This window comes from Oncorhynchus gorbuscha, unplaced genomic scaffold, assembly GCF_021184085.1.
Source record: "Oncorhynchus gorbuscha isolate QuinsamMale2020 ecotype Even-year unplaced genomic scaffold, OgorEven_v1.0 Un_scaffold_1578, whole genome shotgun sequence".
NCBI lineage: Eukaryota > Metazoa > Chordata > Actinopteri > Salmoniformes > Salmonidae > Oncorhynchus > Oncorhynchus gorbuscha.
Genome location: NW_025746313.1, coordinates 42,118 through 60,617, shown reverse-complemented (window position 1 = coordinate 60,617; position 18,500 = coordinate 42,118). Strand labels below are relative to the sequence as shown.

Sequence of the window (18,500 nt, the reverse complement as noted above, 5' to 3'; positions counted from 1 at the left end):
GGTGGTATTATCAGAGCTGCCACGTTTGACCATGATGCCATTCATTGTGGCCATTCATAACTAATGGGAGTCATGTACTGCTGTTTACAGACAGCTGAGAGAACGAGGAATGTGGAATCTTTCCTTCCAGTCTGGTAGGGACTTCTTTTAAGTGGTGTCTCTTCAAAAGACTTCAATGAGATTCATCATTGGAAACGAAATTATTTTAGTAGCAGTCAGGTTTGAACACACCTACTCATTCAAGGGTTTCTTTATTTTCTACATTGTAGAATAATAGTGAAGACATCAAAACTATGAAATAGCACATATGAAATCATGTAGTAACCAAAAAGTGTTAAACAAATCAAAGTAGCCACCCTTTTCCTTTGACAGCTTTGCACACTCTTGGCATTTTCTCAACCAGCTTCACCTGGAATGCTTTTCCAACAGTCTTGAAGGACTTCCCACATATGCTGAGCACTTGCTTTTCCTTCACTCTGCGGTCCAACTCATACCAAACCGTCGCAATTGGGTTGAGGTTGGGTGATTGTGGAGGCCAGGTCATCTGATGCAGCATTCCATCACTCTCCTTCTTGGTCAAATAGTCCTTACACAGCTTGGGGGTGCTTTTTGGGTCATTGTCCTGTTGAAAAACAAATGATAGTCCCAATAAGCGCAAACCAGATGGGATGGTGTATTGCTGCAGAATGCTGTGGTAGCCATGCTGATTAAGTGTGCCCTGGATACTAAATAAGTCAGACAGTGTCACCAGAAAAATACCCCCACATCATCACACCTCCTCCTCCATGCTTCATGTTGGGAACCATACATGCAGAGGATAGATTTCCACTGGTCTAATGTCCATTGCTCCTGTTTCTTGGCCCAAGCAAGTCTCTTCTTATTATTGGTGTCCTTTAGTAGGGGTTTCTTTGCTGCAAATCAACCATGAAGGCCTGATTCACGCAGTCTTCTCTGAACAGTTGATGTTGAGATGTGTCTGTTGACAACTATGTGAAGCATTTATTTGGGATACAATTTCTGAGGCTGATAACTCTAATGAACGTATCCTCTGCAGCAGAGGTCTCTGGGTCTTCCTTTCCTGTGGCGGTCCTCATGAGAGCTAGTTTAATCATAGCGCCTGATGGTTTACATAATTTCTAGCTGCAGACTAGTAATTAGTATCTACGATTTGCTCTTATCTGTAGGGATCGATAGTCTCAGAGTTTAACCATTTCCAGCCGTGTAGCCAATTCTCCACATGGTATGGTTAGGAATTAAATAACTATTCACAATCACAGCTCACGCTGTGGGTTTGCTTAGTCTAAACTCAAACCTTTCCCCCTCAGCTGACTGAGGTCCGCGTGGTCTGAAGAGGATTTCCTCAGGAGAGGGTTTTAATTCGTAACAATAGAAAAGGCGGTTCTATGACCCCAGATCATGTCTGTGCTCACGGGGGTTGGCCAATTACTTAGGTAAACTTTAAAGGGAATACAATTATCAGTCATTAAAGGTTTAACACCTTGCATCATTTCACAAATAGTTTCATCTTTACTCATTCATTTTATAGAAGAATTAGATGCAAACCCCATAATTGAGAAATGTATATATTCAGAGATATAGTTGTGTGTTTCATGTCTTCTCTGAGGTCACCAAATGAAACGCACTTATCATACCTGTCCTTTAAGTGTCCACGGATCACTCCCACAAGTGGACATTCTGTATCAAATCCCCATTTTGGGGATATAGGAGTTCGCCATGTGAAATCCTTTGTTCTCTCTGTGTGTCTCTTTCTGCATGGCCAGGGGGAGAGAGTCTCCGCCAGGAATTTACGACCTGAGACAACAGAACCTGGGTATATATAGCTAGAGATAGAGAGTGAGAGAGGCCACAATCTATACCCAGAAAGGGCCACATCATTACACTATTGTCATAGTTTCTACGGATTGTAAATTAAAGAAACATTTTTGCTAAAATAATTATTATATATTATTAATTGGTTGACTATGACTTTTTAAATCACCCAGTATTGCTATCTGCAGTGTTAGCTCTAGGTAAATTTTGCAATTCTTCATCTACACTGCTACTGTATCACACTAGTGTCTTCACTGTCAAATCAATGTCCACTAAATATGTGTGTGTCCTTACACAGATAGTCCTATATACAGTTGAAGTCAGAAGTTTACATACACAGCCAAATACATTTAAACTCAGTTTTTCACAATTCCTGACATTTAATCCTCGTAAAAATTCCCTGTTTTAGGTCAGTTAGGATCACCACTTTATTTTAAGAATGTGAAATGTCAGAATAATAGTTGAGAGAATTATTTATTTCAGATTTGATTTCTTTCATCTAATTTCCAGTTGGTCAGAAGTTTACATACACTCAATTAGTATTTGGTAGCATTGCCTTTAAATTGTTTGACTTGGGTCAAACGTTTCGGGTAGACATCCACAAGCTTCCCACAATAAATTGGGTGAATTTTGGGCCATTCCTCCTGACAGAGCTGGTGTAACTGAGTCAGGGTTGAAGGCCTCTTTGCTCGCACACACATTTGCAGTACTGCCCACACATTTTCTATACGATTTGGGTCAGGGCTTTGTGATGGCCACTCCAATACCTTGACTTTGTTGTCCTTAAGCCATTTTGCCACAACTTTGGAAGTATGCTTGGGGTCATTGTCCATTTGGAAGACCCATTTGAGACCAAGCTTTAACTTCCTGACTTGAGATGTGGCTTCAATATATCCACATAATTTTTTTCCCTCATGATGCCATCTATTTTGTGAAGTTCACCAGTCCCTCCTGCATCAAAGCATCCCCACAACATAATGCTGCCACCCCCCGTGCTTCACGTTTCGGATGGTGATCTTCGGCTTGCAAGCCTCCCCCTTTTCCTCCAAACATAACGATGGTCATTATGGCAAAACAGTTCTATTTTTGTTTCATCAGACCAGAGGACATTTCTCCAAAAAGTATAATTGTTGTCCACATTTGCAGCTGCATACCATAGTGTCTTTTTAATGGCGGTTTTGGAGCAGTGGCTTCTTCCTTGCTGAGCGGCCTTTCAGGTTATGTCAATATAGGACTTGTTTTACTGTGGATATAGATACTTATGTAACTGTTTCCTCCAGCATCTTCACAAGGTCATTTGCTGTTCTGGGATTGATTTGCACTTTCCGCACCAAAGTACGTTTATCTCTAGTAGACAGAACGCGTCTCCTTCCTGAGCGGTATTTATTTATTTTTATTTTTTATTTCACCTTTATTTAATCAGGTAGGCTAGTTGAATAATATAATAAAATAATAATAATATATGCCATTTAGCAGACGCTTTTATCCAAAGCGACTTACAGTCATGTGTGCATACATTCTACGTATGGGTGGTCCCGGGGATTGAACCCACTACCCTGGCGTTACAAGCGCCATGCTCTACCAACTGAGCTACAGAGGACCACAAGTTCTCATTTGCAACTGCGACCTGGCCAAAATAAAGCATAGCAGTGTGAACAGACAACACAGAGTTACACATGGAGTAAACAATTAACAAGTCAATAACACAATAGAAAAAAATGGGCAGTTTATATACAATGTGTGCAAAAGGCATGAGGAGGTAGGCGAATAATACAATTTTGCAGATTAACACTGGAGTGATAAATGATCAGATGGTCATGTACAGGTAGAGATATTGGTGTGCAAATGAGCAGAAAAGTAAATAAATAAAAAACAGTAAAAAAACAGTATGGGGATGAGGTAGGTGAAAATGGATGGGCTATTTACCAATAGACTATGTACAGCTGCAGCGATCGGTTAGCTGCTCGGATAGCTGATGTTTGAAGTTGGTGAGGGAGATAAAAGTCTCCAACTTCAGCAATTTTTGCAGCTCGTTCCAGTCACAGGCAGCAGAGTACTGGAACGAAAGGCGGCCAAATGAGGTGTTGGCTTTAGGGATGATCAGTGAGATACACCTGCTGGAGCGCGTGCTACGGATGGGTGTTGCCATCGTGACCAGTGAACTGAGATAAGGCGGAGCTTTACCTAGCATGGACTTGTAGATGACCTGGAGCCAGTGGGTCTGGCGACGAATATGTAGTGAGGGCCAGCCGACTAGAGCATACAAGTCACAGTGGTGGGTGGTATAATGTGCTTTAGTGACAAAACGGATGGCACTGTGATAGACTGCATCCAGTTTTCTGAGTAGAGTGTTGGAAGCCATTTTGTAGATGACATCGCCGAAGTCGAGGATCGGTAGGATAGTCAGTTTTACTAGGGTAAGCTTGGCGGCGTGAGTGAAGGAGGCTTTGTTGCGGAATAGAAAGCCGACTCTTGATTTGATTTTCGATTGGAGATGTTTGATGTGAGTCTGGAAGGAGAGTTTGCAGTCTAGCCAGACACCTAGGTACTTATAGGTGTCCACATATTCAAGGTCGGAACCATCCAGGGTGGTGATGCTAGTCGGGCATGCGGGTGCAGGCAGCGATCGGTTGAAAAGCATGCATTTGGTTTTACTCGCGTTTAAGAGCAGTTGGAGGCCACGGAAGGAGTGCTGTATGGCATTGAAGCTCGTTTGGAGGTTAGATAGCACAGTGTCCAATGACGGGCCAAAAGTATATAGAATGGTGTCGTCTGCGTAGAGGTGGATCAGGGAATCGCCCGCAGCAAGAGCAACATCATTGATATATACAGAGAAAAGAGTCGACCCTGTGGCACCCCCATAGAAACTGCCAGAGGACCGGACAGCATGCCCTCCGATTTGACACACTGAACTCTGTCTGCAAAGTAATTGGTGAACCAGGCAAGGCAGTCATCCGAAAAACCGAGGCTATTGAGTCTGCCGATAAGAATATGGTGATTGACAGAGTCGAAAGCCTTGGCGAGGTCGATGAAGACGGCTGCACAGTACTGTCTTTTATCGATGGCGGTTATGATATCGTTTAGTACCTTGAGTGTAGCTGAGGTGCACCCGTGACCGGCTCGGAAACCAGATTGCACAGCGGAGAAGGTACGGTGGGATTCGAGATGGTCAGTGATCTGTTTGTTGACTAGGCTTTCGAAGACCTTAGATAGGCAGGGCAGGATGGATATATGTCTATAACAGTTTGGGTCCAGGGTGTCTCCCCCTTTGAAGAGGGGGATGACTGCGGCAGCTTTCCAATCCTTGGGGATCTCAGACGATATGAAAGAGAGGTTGAACAGGCTGGTAATAGGGGTTGCGACAATGGCGGCAGATAGTTTCAGAAATAGAGGGTCCAGATTGTCAAGCCCAGCTGATTTGTACGGGTCCAGGTTTTGCAACTCTTTCAGAACATCTGCTATCTGGATTTGGGTAAAGGAGAACCTGGAGAGGCTTGGGCGAGGAGCTGCGGGGGGGGCAGAGCTGTTGGCCGAGGTTGGAGTAGCCAGGCGGAAGGCATGGCCAGCCGTTGAGAAGTGCTTATTGAAGTTTTCGATAATCATGGATTTATCGGTGGAGACCGTGTTACCTAGCTTCAGTGCAGTGGGCAGCTGGGAGGAGGTGCTCTTGTTCTCCATGGACTTCACAGTGTCCCAGAACTTTTTGGAGTTGGAGCTACAGGATGCAAACTTCTGCCTGAAGAAGCTGGCCTTAGCTTTCCTGACTGACTGCGTGTATTGGTTCCTGACTTCCCTGAACAGTTGCATATCACGGGGGCTATTCGATGCTATTGCAGTCCGCCACAGGATGTTTTTGTGCTGGTCTGTGCTGGTATGACGGCTGTGTGGCCCCATAGTGTTTATACTTGCGTACTATTATTTGTACAGATGAACGTGGTACTTTCAGGCGTTTGGAAATTGCTCCCAAGGATAAACCAGACGTGTGGATGTCTACAATTTTTTTTCTGATTTTGGCTGATTTCTTTTGATTTTCCCATGATGTCAAGCAAAGAAGCACTGAGTTTGAAGATAGGCCTTGAACTACATCCACAGGTACACCTCCAATTGACTCAAATGATGTCAATTATCCTATCAGAAGCTTCTAAAGCAATGACATCATTTTATGGAATTTTCCAAGCTGTTTAAAGGCACAGCCAACTTAGTGTATGTAAACTTCTGACCCACTGGAATTATCATACTATGAATAATAACTGAAATAATCTGTCTGTAAACAATTGTTGGAAAACTTACTTGTGTCATGTACAAAGTAGATGTCCTAACCGACTTGCCAAAACTATAGTTTGTTTTGAAGAGATTTGTGGAGTGGTTGAAAAACTAGATTTAAACTTCTTATGGCTTGGGGGCAGTATTTCGACATCTGGATGAGAAGCGTGCCCAAAGTAAACTGCCTGTTACTCAGGCCCAGAAGCTAGGATATGCATATAATTCGATTTGGATAGAAAACACTAAAGTTTCCAAAACTGTTCAAATAATGTCTGTGAGGATAACTGAACTGATATGGCAGGCGAAAACCTGAGGAAAATCCATCCAGGAAGTGGGATGGAAGTGGGATCAGATATGCCTGGCGCAGATTTGAACATTGTAAAAATGATGTGTAACCCGAGTGGCGCGGTGGTCTAAGGCACTGTATCTCGAATCCAGGCTGCATCACATCCGGCTGTGATTGGGAGTCCCATAGGGCGGTGCACAATTGGCCTAGCGTTGTCCGAGTTTGGACGGGGTAGGCCGTCATTGTAAATAAGAATGTATTCTTAATTGACTTGCCTAGTTAAATAAAGGTTTAAAAAAAAAGATTCTGGCTCGCGTTTACTGTGATCACTGAGGCTGTACCCACTTTAAGGTACAGTTTTAACAGTGGCCAAGTAGGCTACTGTGGCTATTTAATTATAATGTAGGCCTACCATCAAAAACAATGGAGAAAAATGCATCCCATAACATTTCATATGGAAATAGCTGTTGTGTGGTGTTTAATGTGTGGTGTTCAATGTAGGCCTACATTCTATGAGACTTTTGAATTAAAAAACATGGAGGGCTTGACATTAACCTGTATTCACTTGTCCTTCAGACATGGAGGTGACTTAAGTATGTTGTGTTTGATGCAAGAAACCATTTTACAAAATACAATTCATTATTATTCCTATACCATTACTACAGAGAATCAGACAAATGCTACCCTCTGCCTATTAGCTACTTAGCTTATTCAACACTGTCTCAAAATACAACACTGCCACCAAAGATATTTATTTAACCAAGATAGACCACAGCCTATTGTTTCCATTGGGAACAAATGAGTCATAGTGGGCAGAACAGACACGGAGGTGGGCAGAGCCAAGCACAAGCTAGCGAGATCCTATTGGTGCGTTCTAGCATAAATCTGCATATTTCCGTTAGGGAATGGCTACTCTGTGAAGTGCGCGTGTGCAGTAACTCAATTCACCTATGCACTCCTTCTAAACAATGCCATTTAAAAATAAAAATAAAACTTTTGCAACTGGTAAGGTCTACACAACTTAGTCCGCTCTGTTTAAAACATTCTAGTTTTGGGAATTGAAAACTGTATTGAAATCAAATGTTTCATTGATAAGAGAATGTGCAGCATGTCAGCCAAAATCCATCTTTACCCACTGCGGGCCAGTTGGCTTCCTCTCACTACCATATTTGGTAGTGAGTGGAAACGCCAAGGGAATGCTTTAAATATCTGTATCATTGTTCTATCTGTGCTGCCCCTTTAAGACATAAAAAAAGCTCTTAACCTGACTTGTTTTTCAAAGATGGCTAGAAATGCACACATTTTGTGCTCTTGTAGGAAGCAACCACTCCCCCATTGTTGATGAGAAATTAGCCATGACTAGGCTAATAACTCACTAGCAAAGAATATGAACAAATGTGCACAGGAGGCTGGCTACATGCAGCTCTTACTTTGATCTCAAAACAAGTGCATCTACTCAGGACTGCTCATGCTGTCCTGTTCAAAGTGAATGGCACAGATCCATATATGGCAATGGCTATTTGCATATAGGCCTACTGCAACTCTGATTGGTTATGGCGCACCGTTCTATGTAGACTACAGGCCTGAGTCGTGCATGTCAATTCAATAGAATCCTACTTCGATGTGCGCTGCCCACAAGAAACTCTTTATAATTTTTTTATTTAACCTTTATTTAACCAGGTAGGCTAGTTGAGAACAAGTTCTCATTTACAACTGCGACCTGGCCAAGATAAAGCATAGCAGTGTGAACAAGAGAACAACACAGAGTTACACATGGAGTAAACAATAAACAAGTCAATAACACAGTAGAAAAAAGAAAGAGTCTATATACATTGTGTGCAAAAGGCATGAGGAGGTAGGCGAATAATTACAATTTAGCAGATTAACTCTGGAGTGATAAATGATCAAATGGTCATGTGCAGGTAGAGATACTGGTGTGCAAAAGAGCATAAAAATAAATAAATAAAAACAGTATGGGGATGAGGTAGGTAACTTGGGTGGGCTATTTACCAATGGACTATGTACAGCTGCAGCGATCGGTTAGCTGCTCAGATAGCAGATGTTTAAAGTTGGCGAGGGAGATAAGTCTCCAACTTCAGCGATTTTTGCAATTCGTTCCAGTCACAGGCAGCAGAGAACTGGAAGGAAAGGCGGCCAAATGGGGTGTTGGCTTTAGGGATGATCAGTGAGATACACCTGCTGGAGCGCGTGCTACGGGTGGGTGTTGCCATCGTGATCAGTGAACTGAGATAAGGCGGAGCTTTACCTAGCATGGACTTGTAGATGACCTGGAGCCAGTGGGTCTGGCGACGAATATGTAGCGAGGACCAGCCGACTAGAGCATACAGGTCGCAGTGGTGGGTGGATTAAGGTGCTTTAGTAACAAACCAGTTGGCACTGTGATAAACTGCATCCAGTTTGCTGAGTAGAGTATTGGAAGCTATTTTGTAGGTGACATCGCCAAAGTTGAGGATCGGTAGGATAGTCAGTTTTACTAGGGTAAGTTTAGCGGCGTGAGTTTTGCAGTTAGTTTTGCATTCAAAGTCTTGCATAGTTCATTTTGTTTCAATGCATTGAAAGTGGCTAAAATTGCTTTGATTCGAGCACAATTACCACAGTAGAGCGAAGCGTTGTTAGTGTTAAGGGGAAAACTCTAGAAAGTTGAATGAAGTTCAATCTTGTGCTTCTCTGTGTGTGCTGATATTTAATCTGTGTGGCAGTCCGAGGGGAGCTCAGAGGGAACATTGGTTAGGGTCAAGAGGGTTAGGGAACGATTCAGGACCATTGTCTTAATGTGAGCTCTGAGTGGCGCAGTCTCATAGGAACTAATCCTAACTTTAGCTACGATGCTGTATCTTCTAAACACGTTTAAATTGGTCAGTTTGTTGAGTTGTATTGGATTCTTCATCTTTTATAACGAATTGCACCTGGGGATATTTTTATGATATGTACTGAACTGAATTGAAAAATGTGTGCTACCCTGGTGTGTTGCTGTGCCACAGATGAGGAGTGTGACCAGAATGATGCATCCTCAGGGCTAGGAATGTCCTGGTATCTAGTCCTGGTCTCAGCTGTCCCTGCTGGCTCTGTGCTTCTCCTGAGTCTGCTCATCCTCTTCATCTGGGTCATCCCCAGGGTAAGTACTACAGTAAAGTGTGTGTGCCCACATGAAAAATAATGAAGTTTATTATAGAATACTACAGTACTTAGTATAGAATTCTGTAGTAAACTGTAATATACTATACTACACATTGTAGTATTCCTCAATCATGTGTAGTACTTACTATATAATGTTGTAGTATACTGTAGAATACTATAGTAAATTCTAAAGTATTATCATCACAAAAAAAACACTTAAATACTACAGAATAGTCCTCAAAAACACTACAGTCCGCAAACACGCCACTTTAACTTTAGTAAATACTACAGTATTTAATTTGCATATTGTTAGAGGAAATTATAGTTTAGATGACTAATTATGTATACATTATTGATTAGAACCTTTTATTCTAATACTATTATGTTATGATTTGAAAAGTATGAGTTTTTGGTTGAGCTGTTAATGAAAATGTAAGCAGAATGAATGAATTGTCTGTGCCTCCTGGGAAGTTTAAGGAGGAGGGATAAGATAGTTTTTCAAACAGATAAGAATGTTTTGGTTGGATTCCATTAGTGGAGAGAAGTATATCTTTTAGACAGGTTGGAATGTAGTTTATGAGGGGAGTAAAACTTCTCTAGGACTGAATACTACCTATTGTAAGGATGGGAGAGGGTGTGAAACTGATGACGTCATTTTATGTTCCCTTTCTTTAAAATGTAATGTTCTTTGTATTTTGGGTCAGTACTCATCAAGAATAAATGCTTAACTTGTTTTTAAGACTGGTCTCTTGCTAATTCATGCAAATGATTAACTTACAACTTATCATGAATTTGAAATGAGTGCGAATTGAATTGGTTTTGGCAATAAAACATAAAGGAATTTAGAATTCCTCTATCACATACACCCCAACTATTCCCTTCCCCCAGATCCCAATTTGTGCCAGGTTTTTGAAAAGACCAGAACTATCTGTTTGAGTGTCTCCTTGTAATATATGTTAGCAACGTTTTTATCCTCGTTCTTATTCGAGCTTTTCTTTTTTGTACTCTTATTTACTTTTCTATTGTCGAGAGGTGTACCTGTAATTAAGCATGTATTTGCACTGTGTACTCCACGTATGTCATGTGTACAGGTATATGACTAATAAACTTGAACTCTGAGATGCTTTATGACTATGGGCCCACAAACTTTTCCCTAATGACCTGACCTGAAAAAAGTCCTGACCCTAACTATGGGAATACAGGGGTTGATGAAAGATGACAGCTCATATTATCCATTGAGGACAAGGAAACTCATTGAAGAGAAAACACAATACATGCACCATTTTATACACTTGTATCTCTTTGATCTGTTCACTGTCAGATGTAGTCTACATTGTCTGTGACAGGAGACGAGCGCTATGGGCTGTGTTGTCTTTATCATATTATCATCTTCCTTTTCATCGTCCTCATTATTCCAGTGTCCCAACTGTCTGGCATATAGCCTAGTGGTTAAGAGCGTTGGGCCAGTAACCGAAAGGTTGCTGGTTTGACTCCCCGAGCCAACTAGGTGAACAATCTGTTGGTGCCCTAACCCTAATTGCTATGGATAAAAGCTCATGCTAAATGAGTAAAATGTTATGATTCTGTACTGTCCACTCTTCTAGTGCTTGAAACTATTTTTATTTAGGAAAGAGTAGGCCTAATCTCAATGCTGTGTGTGCTTGTGTGTGTGCCCATCCATAATGGATCTTGTGTGTCTCTTTAGACCAGTGAAGTCATGGAAGTAGGCCAGGCTCTACAGGCTTTGTTGAGTAGAAGCCACTTCCCTCCCTATCCTGTTGTTTCTTCCTTTATCTGATAAAAATGATGTCGGCCAACGTGGATATGGAGTGGCAATATAGTAACGCCCTTCCCTATCTCCTCATCCCTTCCTTTCTGCAGTGTTTTCAGTCACAAAGTAGAGAAGTGACAGTAGTCAAGTTCGATGGACAGCCTATAAACGAGACACACACCTGCACAGGTAAGCCTGGAGTCTTATGGGAGGAACTGATTTATTATGTCAATTCACTCTATTTTACTTGAACAACACCATTCCAGCAATAATACATTTAAGTGATAATGCCAGAGGAGCTGATATTTGGAGGATATAATGGCACGGGTGTTGTTAGGGCCAAGAAGAACCCGAGGGTCGGCAAACCGTGCCAATATCTCCTCCAAACACTGGCTTAGGAGGGCATTATCTCTTTTATACGGATTACCAACATATTCAAATAATGATTGACATATTTGCATTAAAAACATTATTTTAATGTATTTATTCATACTATTTCATCCTTCCACAAAATATAGTCCCGACACATCTAGGGTTGCTACCCAAGCTGACTGGTTGTTCGTTCGGTTGCCAGAGACGCGACCCAGTCGTTCTGTATCTATGGACGCAACCCAGTTTTTCTTTCTAAATGTACCATTGCCATACTGGCTGGCAACGTTCTTATCCCATGGTTGCTAGCTAGCCATCTACGGCTAACTTACAGTCCCGTCAAACAGTGCAGACAGAATAACAACAGTAGCTGCGTTTACATTTTTTAAGCTGTATGGGGGGGTTTAACATGCCATAATTAAGCCTTGTGAAGCTACTGATACCTCTTACGAGGTCAGCCAACCTTTCCTAGCACCATAAAATACCGCCATGAATAAACGGAATGTTAATGGAGGAGAGTTTTTTTGAAGGCGTCAAACTGCCGTCGAGTTCACCGCACATTCATGTCACGTGACACGCTCTCAAATACCGTGCCCGTCTCTTACTCTATGAATGGTCACTGCTATCCGGATTCCTTAGGATGTCCCTACCCTGAACCCTAAACCCTTAACTAACACTAAATTTAACAATTTGGGAAAGCCTATGAACTCCTCTATTTGACTGAAAGCCACGAACACAACTCTTGGTTTTTGGTTGTCTGATGTAGGCTACAGGGAACTGGTAACAACACAGTCTGTGATTGGTTAACAACATTTAGATCTGTATATAGCAAGATAACATGCCATGAGGTGTTGAGGGAAAGACAGATTACCTATAGATTGGACATAATCTTTTCTATGCCGTGAGCGATAACAGGAAATACACAAGCCTTAGGCTACACTCGGAGGCTACTTTGGAATGTCGGCTTGCACGGTCAAAACTGAACGTTTAACATTTTACGGTTGAGATTTGAATATCCATATATTAGTGTGTGACTGGGTCATTAAAACTGGTGCAAATATTTGTAATCATTCATTGTGCGTGAAATAGCTCATGCTCACCAATCCCCTTCTTCAGTATGAAAACATAAATTATGGAGATTTTATCAGTGAAAAACCACCAGTGTTTTAACTGTAAAGCTTGATCTCCACTGACTCTTTAAAATACCACGTAGCAATGTTGGCACTGTCAGTGTAAAGATTTCAGTTTTTGTGTGTGTGCTACCGAGTTACATAATGAAATACGAAAGTAGGTCAGTTGTCAGACAGTTTTTCCTGATTTACCACCCCCATACAGAACCAATCAGTCAATATAATCAACAACTATCATAAAAAATCACGCAATATGAATCAGACAGTGGGGCTGCGCCTGACCCACTAGTTGGTAGCAATTACAGTGAAAGAATACCATGCTATTGTTTGAGGAGGGCGCAGTTATGTACTTAAATGTTTCAATTGACCAATTAGGCACATTTGGGCAGACATTTAACAGTAATGCAGTGGTTAATTGGATCAGCCTGAAACTTTGTACATACACTGCTGCCATCTAGTGGACAAAATATAAATTGCGCCTTGACTCAGGCAATATAATGGCCTTTCTCTTGCATTTCAAAGATGATGGGGGAAAAAAATAGAAAACACTTTTTTTTGTATTATCTTTAACCAGATCTAATGTGTTATTCTCCTACATTCATTTCAGATTTCCACAAACTTCAAAGTGTTTCCTTTCAAATGGTATCAAGCATATGCATATCCTTGCATCAGGCAGTTCGATTTGGGTATGTATTTTAATGCGATCATTTCTAAAAAGATGAAACCAAAATTGAACTTTTTGGCAATAATGCAAAACGTTATGTTTGGCGTAAAAGCAACACAGCCCATCACCCTGAACACACCATCCCCACTGTCAAACATGGTGGTGGCAGCATCATGGTTTGGGCCTGCTTTTCTTCAGCAGGGACAGGGAAGATGGTTAAAATTGATGGGAAGATGGATGGAGCCAAATACAGGACTATTCTGGAAGAAAACCTGATGGAGTCTGCAAAAGACCTGAGACTGGGACGGAGATTTGTCTTCCAACAAGACAATGATCCAAAACATAAAGCAAAATCTACAATGGAATGGTTCAAAAATTAACATATCCAGGTGTTAGAATGGCCAAGTCGAAGTCCAGACCTGAATCCAATCGAGAATCTGTGGAAAGAACTGAAAACTGCTGTTCACAAATGCTCTCCATCAAACCTCACTGAGCTCGAGCTGTTTTGCAAGGAGGAATGGGAAAAAAATTCAGTCTCTCGATGTGCAAAACTGATAGAGACATACCCCAAGCGACTTACAGCTGTATTCGCAGCAAAAGGTGGCGCTACAAAGTATTAACTTAAGGGGGCTGAATAATTTTGCACGCCCAATCTTTCAGTTTTTGATTTGTTAAAAAAGTTTGAAATATCCAATAAATGTCGTTCCACTTCATGATTGTGTCCCACTTGTTGTTGATTCTTCACAAAAAAATACAGTTTTATATCTTTGTTTGAAGCCTGAAATGTGGCAAAAGGTCGCAAAGTTCAAGGGTGCCGAATACTTTCGCAAGGCACTGTATTCTACAGCAACATCCTGGCATTTAGCCAGAACAGAAAGTACTCTACTAATCTTCCCAGTACTCTGCATTCCTCTCTGCGGAGACTGAAAAGCAGGGTCATGTTCACTAGGCATGAAATGGAAAGAAGCAGTCTGAAATGGGGAGGAACTGAATAACATCTTGAAGCATTTTGCAACATTTACATTTAAGTAATTTAGCAGACGCTCTTATCCAGAGCGACTTACAAATTGGTGCATTCACCTTATGACATCCAACATGACCCTGGGTGCTCACCTTGTCTGAGTCTTCTGGCTTGAAACAGCTTGAGAAGCAGCAGTCCAATGGCAAGAGAGCCTACTACCACACATACAGCAGCCACACTCATGTAACTGTTCTTTGGAATCTCCTTTTCAGTGCTGGTCTTGTACTGTAACAATAAATCACAATCATTATAAATGAAAATCACGTCGCATTCAGGTATGCAATCAACTAGGTCATGTTTGTAGGGTAAGTCAATTTATATTGGATACTAATAGAGGTTAATGTGAGAAAAGCACAAATTCTTGATGGATCCTCTGCACAGTGGAAATCATGATGCAAAAAGGAGAATACTAAATGGTCAGTGTTAGGGTGTGAGGAAGGCACTTTGAATTCAAAACTACACTGCTCAAAAAAATTAAGGGAACACTTAAACAACGCAATGTAACTCCAAGTCAATCACACTTCTGTGAAATCAAACTGTCCACTTAGGAAGCAACACTGACTGACAATAAATGTCACATGCTGTTGTGCAAATGGAATAGAAATTATAGGAAATTATAGGCAATTAGCAAGACACCCCCGATAAAGGAGTGGTTCTGCAGGTGGTGACCACAGACCACTTCTCAGTTCCTATGCATCCTGGCTGATGTTTTGGTCACTTTTGAATGCTGGCGGTACTTTCACTCTAGTGGTAGCATGAGACGGAGTCTACAACCAACACAAGAGCTCAGGTAGTGCAGCTCATCCAGGATGGCACATCAATGCGAGCTGTGGCAAGAAGGTTTGCTGTGTCTGTCAGCGTAGTGTCCAGAGCATGGAGGCGCAACCAGGAGACAGGCCAGTACATCAGGAGATGTGGAGGAGGCCGTAGGAGGGCAACAACCCAGCAGCAGGACCGCTACCTCCGCCTTTGTGCAAGGAGCAGCAGGAGGAGCACTGCCAGTGCCCTGCAAAATTTCTTTAATTTATTTTATTTCACCTTTATTTAACCAGGTAGGCTAGTTGAGAACAAGTTCTCATTTGCAACTGCGACCTGGCCAAAATAAAGCATAGCAGTGTGAACAGACAACACAGAGTTACACATGGAGTAAACAATTAACAAGTCAAAAACACAGTAAAAAAAAAAATGGGCAGTCTATATACAATGTGTGCAAAAGGCATGAGGAGGTAGGCGAATAATACAATTTTGCAGATTAACACTGGAGTGATAAATGATCAGATGGTCATGTACAGGTAGAGATATTGGTGTGCAAAAGAGCAGAAAAGTAAATAAATAACAGTATAAAAACAGTATGGGGATGAGGTAGGCGAAAATGGGTGGGCTATTTACCAATAGACTATGTACAGCTGCAGCGATCGTTTAGCTGCTCGGATAGCTGATGTTTGAAGTTGGTGAGGGAGATAAAAGTCTCCAACTTCAGCGATTTTTGCAGTTCGTTCCAGTCACAGGCCACAAAATGACCTCCAGCAGGCCACAAATGTGCATGTGTCTGCTCAAACGGTCAGAAACAGACTCCATGAGGGTGGTATGAGGGCCCGACGTCCACAGGTGGGGGTTGTGCTTACAGCCCAACACCGTGCAGGACGTTTGGCATTTGCCAGAGAACACCAAGATTGGCAAATTCGCCACTGGCGCCCTGTGCTCTTCACAGATGAAATCCGGTTCACACTGAGCACGTGACAGACATGACAGTCTGGAGACGCCGTGGAGAACGTTCTGCTGCCTACAACATCCTCCAGCATGACCGGTTTGGCGGTGGGTCAGTCATGGTGTGGGGTGGCATTTCTTTGGGGGGCCGCACAGCCCTCCATGTGCTCGCCAGAGGTAGCCTGACTGCCATTAGGTACCGAGATGAGATCCTCAGACCCCTTGTGAGACCATATGCTGGTGCGGTTGGCCCTGGGTTCCTCCTAATGCAAGACAATGCTAGACCTCATGTGGCTGGAGTGTGTCAGCAGTTCCTGCAAGAGGAAGACATTGATGCTATGGACTGGCCCGCCCGTTCCCCAGACCTGAATCCAATTGAGCACATCATGACTCGCTCCATCCAGCAACACCACGTTGCACCACAGACAGTCCAGGAGTAGGCGGATGCTTTAGTCCAGGTCTGGGAGGAGATCCCTCAGGAGACCATACGCCACCTCATCAGGAGCATGCCCAGGCGTTGTAGGGAGGTCGTACAGGCACATGGAGGCCCCACACACTACTGAGCCTCATTTTGACTTGTTTTAAGGACATTACATCAAAGTTGGATCAGCCTGTAGTGTGGTTTTCGACTTTAATTTTGAATGCGACTCCAAATCCAGACCTCCATGGGTTGATAAATTTGATTTCCATTGATAATTTTGTGATTTTGTCAGCACATTCAACTATGTAAAGAAAAAAGTATTTAATAAGAATATTTCATTCATTCAGATCTAGGATGTTATTTTAGTGTTCCATTGATTTTTTTGAGCAGTGCAGGTGTAAAGCCCTTAGTTTTTCCTGACTGGGAAATACTCAGGGCCCAACCTATAAACGTTGGACTCCAAAAGCTTTGTGCTGACCTGTTGAGGTTACCTGTGACATTCAGCATGAAGTTACAATTTGTGATTCCACTGTCAAGTGTTCACCACACACTCATACGGACCCTCGTCTTCAGGCTGGGTTTCTTTGACCAACAGGGACACAACTTTGTCTTTCTCATTGGCAGGTGGTATGGGAAGCTGATATTTTGGGCTCAGTGGCATCCTGGGATTTGAGGATTGTTGATTGGATAGGTTGTATTTGAACACAGGTTCACCTTTGCGAAGACCATTCTAGTCCAACCTCCACCACACGACCAGCTCTATGTTAACATTACCAGGAGATATCCCATTGAAGTTCACAGAGCACTGTATTCTTCCCAGAGTCCACCTGGATGACCTGCTTCAGGACTGTAGTACAGAAAATGTTACATTTGACAAATGTTTACATCTGACAAGTGTAGTTTGGATAAAACAAAACTCCTAGACCATTCGTTGTGAGCATTTTGGAAGTTATGGTGTTGGCAAAAGTACTACAAATTGTGCCTGCAAGAATGCCTTACTTTTGGATGTCTCCGTCCCAGTGATGAGGAGAAACATGAGAGTGGACAAGCTGAAGACCAATGCCATGTTAGGGCCTTTCTCCTTTGTAGAAAACAAACAGTGGTCTCTCCACAGGAAAGGGTTCACACCTGACAACAATCAGTGGTTGAGCCAAATTAAAATCTGAGAGCCAACGTGGATAGCCTGAATAATATGCATTGACTAATACAAGCATTGACTCAACATGCCATTTGTGCTTACTAAGCAAGCAAGGTCAATGTACAAAAAAATAAAGTCTCACACTATATACACTCCCAACAATTTAAAGAGTAAACCTAACCCACCAACATTTTGGCAAAATTATAATTTGTCATAATACTTGTCAGCTAACAGTGAAAATCTTACTTACGGGCACTAATCAACAATGCCGAAAACAACAGAGATCAAGATAAGATTGGGAATAGAGTTTAAGAAATAAATCACTGCATTGCCGAAACAATTGTTCTTGGGTTGACCCATTCAATTGTTGGGAGCATATGGTGTGATTTTACTGTTAGTCAACACCTCTACAAACATGTGTGTGTGTCATGCGTTTTTCTAGACTGTTCAGTTACGACCAAAAATGACAACAGCAATAAACAAATACTTACAATTTGATTCCAGTCTCCCTATAGTCCAGTCCAAGTGGCAAATCTCACAAGCTAAGAAAATCCTTTCACTTTGTGGTTCAGCCTCGTTTGACTGTTCCCAGCAGTGGGAAGGAGGGGGGGTAAGTCATTCCCACACCCAATGTGTTCCAGACGGTATCAGCTCCACTATGTGGACATTATTAAAAGTGCTTCGGAAGTGTCTTAACATGTAAAATGGGATTTATCTGTAAAAAACAGGCTGACCAAATCGTTACTCATATCTTTCACTTAT

At 42.1% G+C, this 18,500-nt stretch overlaps 1 long non-coding RNA gene across 2 annotated transcripts; it reads right to left on the bottom strand.

Annotated features, from left to right (window-relative positions):
- Positions 1-564: 564 nt before the first annotated feature.
- Positions 565-18,315, bottom strand: LOC124023302. Of its 2 annotated transcripts, none has more exons than XR_006836688.1 (5): positions 18,230-18,315; positions 17,600-17,728; positions 17,079-17,447; positions 14,565-14,697; positions 565-622 (listed from the first exon to the last, which is right to left on the bottom strand). It is a non-coding gene; the product is annotated as an uncharacterized LOC124023302 (long non-coding RNA). The 2 variants fall into 2 exon arrangements; XR_006836687.1 differs by having other exon boundaries at positions 17,092-17,447.
- Positions 18,316-18,500: the final 185 nt, after the last annotated feature.